We start from the raw sequence: 6,281 nt of genomic DNA, 5'->3' as shown, positions 1-6,281 counted from the left end.
TCACCCACAAGTTCCTTAGTCAAAATTCTAAATCTTTTGACCTACAGGTGGAAGGACAAACCAAGTCACCTACAAGTGTCTTGGTCAGAATTCTAAGCCTTCCTACCTACAGGTGGACGGACAAACCAAGTCACCCATAAGTGCCTTAGTACAAAATTTAAGTCCTACCTACTGGTGGAAGGACAAACCAAGCCATTCGCGAGTGCCTTGGACAAAATTCCAAGTATTCCTACATACGGGTGGACTGACAAACTAAGTCACCCACAAGTGCCTTGGTCAAAATTCTAAGTCTTCCTACCTACGGGTGGACGGATGAACCAAGTCACCCACAAGTGCCTTGGTACAAAATTTAAGTCCTACCTACGGGTGGAAGGACGAACCAAGCCACTTACAAGTGCCTTAGACAAAATCCTAAGTCTTCTTACCTACGGATGGACGACCGAACCAAGTCACTCACGAGTGCCTTGGAAAAAATTTTAAGTCTTCCTACCTATGGGTGGACGAACGAAACAAGTCACCCACAAGTGCCTTGGTCAAAATTCTAAGTCTTTCGACCTACGGGTGGACGGACGAATCAAGTCACCCACAAGTGCCTTGGTCAAAATTCTAAGTCTTCCAACCTAAGGGTGGAAGGACAAACCAAGTCACCCAGAAGTGCCTCGGTCAAAATTCTAAGTCTTCCTATCGACAAGTGGACGAACAAACCAAATCACCCACAAGTGTCTTGGACAAAATCCTAAGTCTTCTTGCCTACGGGTGGACGGACGAACCAAGTCACTCACGAGTGCCTTGGACAAAATTTTAAGTCTTCCTACCTATGGGTGGAAGGACGAACCAAGTCACCCACAAGTGCCTTGATCAAAATTCTAAGTCTTCTTACCTATAGGTGAAAGGACGAACTAAGTCACCCATAAGTGCCTTGATCAAAATTTTTGCTCCTTGGCTTGCTCTTCCTTTCTTTGTAGGTTGTTGGGAGGGGGAGGGTCCTTGGACGGGGCCTTTTCAATGGGGCTAGCAACATTGGGAGCTATATCATCCTAGGAAGATGAAGGGCTTGAAGTCCGAATTGTAGGAAGGTAGTATATGTTTTCTGGACTCCTGAGTGTTGAGGAGGCCTCAACCTCTGCTTGGTTAAGAGCCTCGTCCCACACTTGGGAGCAGTAAACTCTACACACCCCACTGACCTCGGATCTGAAGGCTTCTTCAGTTTCAGCTACCCCAACGTTGTAGCCATCCTACTCAGCCTGGTCTTTAGCTTTCTTAGCCTCCTCCAGCTTTTTCATCAGGATCTTATTTTGCTCCCTAGTAAAGGCAAGGTCGAGCTCGGCTTGGAGGAGCTATTTGCGTTGTGCCTCGACTTGCCTTTCTGCCCCCTCTAGTGCAGCCGTTGCACTTTTTCTATCGTCCTCGGACTAGGAGAGTTGGGTTTTAAGCTCCTTTATGCTCTTCTCGACTACAGTGAAGGCCTCCATAGTAGCGATCCTTCTCTCTTCCTCACTTTTGTTTTGCCGGTGAGAGTAGTCCACCAGCTTCTCAGCCTTAAAGGCAGCTTGTACAACCTACGCAGGGAGCACAATAAATAGGTAAAGGCATTAAAAAATAAAATAAAATAAAATAAATAATAAATAGAAAGGGAGATAATGAAAAGAAGAAAAGATGGTGAGTGTCAGACTTGACTTACCTTGGCGAGGTCTCTCTTCAGACCTAAGAAGACCTTATGTGTCCTTAGGGTCTTCAGCTCGGTCATATCGTTGGGTAGTAGCAAAGTCTGCTCTACAGCATCTACTACGTACCAGCTTTCCCTTGCTGAGGGTCCCTGATGGAAGAGTTTGTTGGAAGAGGGGACCCATCCAACACCAAAGCGGGATTCCAATTGGGAACCCTAGCGCGAAGGTCACGTCCTCTGTCTCTAGGAGCCACATCGGTCTGTAGCCTAGATTAGGTAGTCTTAGCTACCTTAGCTCCTCTTTGAGGCTCAGTTTCCTTGGAGGAAACATCCCTGCCTTCCTCTAGCACACCCTTCCCTCTTTGCTCCCTCTTCCTTTTCTTATCTGTTGCTTCCTGTTGGGTGTCCTAGGGAGTAGGGAGAGGAGAGAGTTTAGCTTGGTTGGTAGCCTCGGGCGCCTTATTCCCAACCTGGGACTCCATCATTTCCATTAGGCTGCCCCTAGGTTTGCGTTGTATCCCTATCTCGGTCGGTGATGAAATAGCTTCTTCAAGATCGCTGGATTGGGTTGAAGTAAGTTAGCCGAGGTCACCAGTTGAGGTCTCAGGGGATGAGGGCTGATTAAAAACTTCATAGACATCTTTTGAGTTTGAAATGTCTACTACCTCTTTTCCTTTTTCTTCTTATTTCTCTTCTTTTCCTTTGGGGATGGGTTGGGAAGAAGTAGCTTTACCAGATGTGTATTGAAGTGGAAAGGCTACTTTGGGCACGCCTTTTGGGATGGGTTGAGTGGTGAGGGTACCTTCTGGAACAAGATTGCCTTCAGGAAGGAGAAAACCAGGGACGACGACGCTTATCCGGTGCAAACGGGGGTCTTTGGCTTTTATGATACACTTGGGCGCCTAAAAACTGGACGAGATCGGCGTGTATCCTAAGATCAAGTGAGTCGCTCGTAATTGACCGTCCTTTTTACAAAAACCTCAGCTTGAAGTATTTTATCTAGGCTCTCTTTGTTGACCAAATTGAAGTTCAGCTTAGCTGCGTGTCTATCTGCAAAACCATCAGGAAGACAAAAAAATTTTCTTGTCAGAAGTAAAAATGGAACAAATAAAAGAAAAAGAAAAGAGAACTTTAAAATGAATGCCCTAGACCTAGAAACCCCACCTAGCTGCCACTTTCTCGTCGGGTAGGGGAGGCCATCATGCCATTCCCCTAACATGATAAGGAAATCCTTATTTAGGCCTTTGTTGGATTCAGGAAAGCATTGAATGAGCCTAACCTCTAGATACCTAGACTTTAAGTAATACCCCTGCCCCTTCAGATGGTGGAGGTTGTAAACCTAGTTGACATCATGGTGGGTAAGCCCTAAACCCATTTTTTCATTAAAGGCATCTATGCTTCCTAAAATCCTAAATACGTTTGGGACACACTGGTTGGAGGCTAACCTATGAGCCCTAAGGTAATCTCTGGTCACAGTGCCCATGGGAATCCTCATCCCACCCTCTATGAAAGCGATCATTGGGATCACTACCTCCCCCTCTCGCCTTTCTTCAAACCATTGCCCTTCCTTACAATATCTAATACCTACTCCTGAAGGGATCCTATATTGAGCTATAAAGTTTTCTATCCCCTTCTCAGAGTCTACCAAACTTTTGAATCTACCCATTTTTGGAAAGGTGGGGAGGGACTAAGACGATTGAGAAAAGAAAATGGAGTCGAGGTGGAAAAGACACAGAGAAAAGAAGAGTGTATAGAAAAATAAAGAGTAAAAGTTCAGGAAGACTACTGAAAGAATAAAAGTGTCCTTGGACAGGCCTTTGGTATTTGTAAGGGCTCAAATGAGTTGGAAAAGTGTGTAGGTTCAAATTTATGTGCGCTAAGACGGAATGAATGCTAAAGTGAGATGAGAAGTTGATTTGAGAGGTATTTATATTAAGGAGGGAGTTAGAAGCGGGAAAATTCCCGCTCGGTACCCAACAAAAACATCAGTTGTTGGATTTGCATCACTCCGTAGAACGTGGGGAACAGGAAGCCGTAAGAATTTAATGAAGGTACGTCTTGAATGCCAAAGCACCAGAAGCGTGCCTTGGGCAGTTAAAAAGGCGTCTTCACTAGCAGAGGTGGGATGCAGAGAGCACAAGGCAACTACAGTGACGTCGAAATCCTCCTTTCTTCCCAAGGAGCCAAAAAGAAGAATCTCGAGGGGCTATTGTAGGGGTATGGTGCCCAAGAGCTCATTATTTATGTATATAATGGGCCTAAGGCCCAAGCTAAGGACTGGAAGGTGTCCGAGGATGGTAAACATTGTCAAGAGAGCCCATGTTAGCAAATAAAGAAGTCGGTTTTGATCATAATGGCTCAGGGGGTTGTGCCGAGGATGAATGCCTCCTTGGCTAACTAAGGCCGAGGTCCGTAGGGGTGGTCTGTTGTCCGGGGGAACGTCCCAAGAACATTCTGTTGATACAAATAAGCACTACGGGAACACAGGACAAGGAGGAGTCCTAAAATAACTAAGAAAAAAACTGCTACCATCACATTAAATGCTTTGCAGCTAACTTTCTGGCTGCATTAATGTAGAGAAGACCCTTGAACAATGTTGCATTGGCTACCCCAACGCATAGAGGGACTGAGAGGGTGTCTGATGGGATAAGCACTCAAGTGGTGGCTTGGATGATCAATAAGTGAAGGGCCAAGATTGCCTAAGGAGAACTATATAATAGAAGAGACCCTCCATGGAGAGGGGATCGAGAAATCAAGAAAGAAACACTGTAGCAATCAGGAACCAACTTTGTTATCAAACTTGTGAGAAATATATATGAACTGACTTCCTTGGACTGTGCCGAGGACGACTTTCTTTGGATTAATTCAATCTACTTTCCTATTCTTGTCAATGGAGCTCACTTTATTTGTTATTTAACTCATTTTAACCCAGTTTTTCCAACCCACTCTCTACAAATTCATTGTTTTGGGCTTTTTGGGCCTAGGTCCATCCATCGTCTAGGCTAGGGACTCAAATCTGGTCCTTACATCTATCTATCCTATACTATTAGTAAAAGAATTTTCTGTTTGGGTTTCATCATTTTGCGTACTAAAATATCTTTACATAAATTCTTAAACTTTCTAAAATACCCATATCTTTTAGTTAGATAATTTTAAATTTTAGAACAAAAACTATTTAAAAGAGTAATTTATTATTTTTAAAAAAATTTATAAGTTTTAGAATTTCAAACTTTTTATCAACTCTCATGTAGAGAAAAATCCTAAAAATCAAGATACTATCTCTATCTCACTTTTAAATATTATTTCACTAAACCAAAAAAAAAAAAAAAAAAAAAATCTCATCACACGTGTTTTAAACACAAAATAAATAAATAAAAACCTCATCGTACGTGCAAAGCGTGTTTCATGATGCTAGTAGATAAATAGATAAATAATTGATAGATAGATGTTGACTACACGTAAAAAAAACTCTTACATGCATATGTAAATGTCAATTAATAATCAAGGCTAGCTCAACAATTTTGGGGGCCTTAGTCGAAAATTTTAAATGGATTCTTTTTTAAACTTTAGAGTCTAAATTTGCACAAATAAAAATTAATTTATTACATGGTTCAATAAATTAGTATCACTATAATACAAATGAGTTAATATAATATACATCAAATTATTAATTGGTGTAATAATTTATAATAATTGATAAAGTAAGAGTTTGCATTAAAAAAAAGTGATAACTTATTAATTAGTGTGCGGTCGTGTGAGGGCCAGCTTAGCTTAGGCATTGTGATGTGTTGGGGCTTGTGGACAAGACTGCACAGTGTGCACTGTGCAGTCTTGTCCTATCAAGTTGTGTGCATTGTTGTTGTGTAGTATTTTGCATTTTGGGATATAATGTGACATTTTTAATGCATTTTATTGACCAATAAATCTATTTAATTTTTTTTTGTAATTAAAATATATAGATAAATATTTTATATATATATATATATATATATTTTTTTTTTTTTACAAGTGGGGGCCTTTTTTTATATGGGGGCCTTAGGCGATTGCATCTATTGTTCAGCTGGCTCTATTAATAATACACAAATATTGCATATATATATATATATATATATATACACACTCTTATATAAATAAGCATTAACAACACGTATAAGAAAATTGTTTAGTTTAGTTTTTTTATTTTTAAATAAGATTTTGAATAGATTTGAGCTTTAAAAAAAATATAGAGACTTTGGCTGCTGCTGCTTCTTCTTTTTTCTTTCTTTTTTTTTTTTTTTTAATTTTTAATTTTTTTTTAAATTAAAAAGAACAGGTTAGAAAGAGACTTGGCCCTTGGCCCCTGCGCCTTTGTTAAATGGCAAAAGCCTCATCTACGTTTTAGCATTATATATAAATAAATACATGAAAAGATAGGAACAGTCTTTTTTTGGGCTGAATAAGATAGGAACGTTGTCATTGTCATTGTCATTGTCATTATAAATAGGGATGACAATTTTTCCCCGCCCCGCTTGACCCGCCCCTCCCCGCTTCGCCCCGTGCGGGTTTTCCCCGCCCCGCAAAGGTGGTGGGGCGGGGATGGGGTGAAATTTTAGACCCACACCACGGGGCGGGGCGG

The sequence above is a fragment of the Quercus lobata genome, chromosome 10, assembly GCF_001633185.2.
Source record: "Quercus lobata isolate SW786 chromosome 10, ValleyOak3.0 Primary Assembly, whole genome shotgun sequence".
NCBI classification, from domain to species: Eukaryota; Viridiplantae; Streptophyta; class Magnoliopsida; order Fagales; family Fagaceae; genus Quercus; species Quercus lobata.
Note: the sequence above shows the minus strand (reverse complement) of the source record.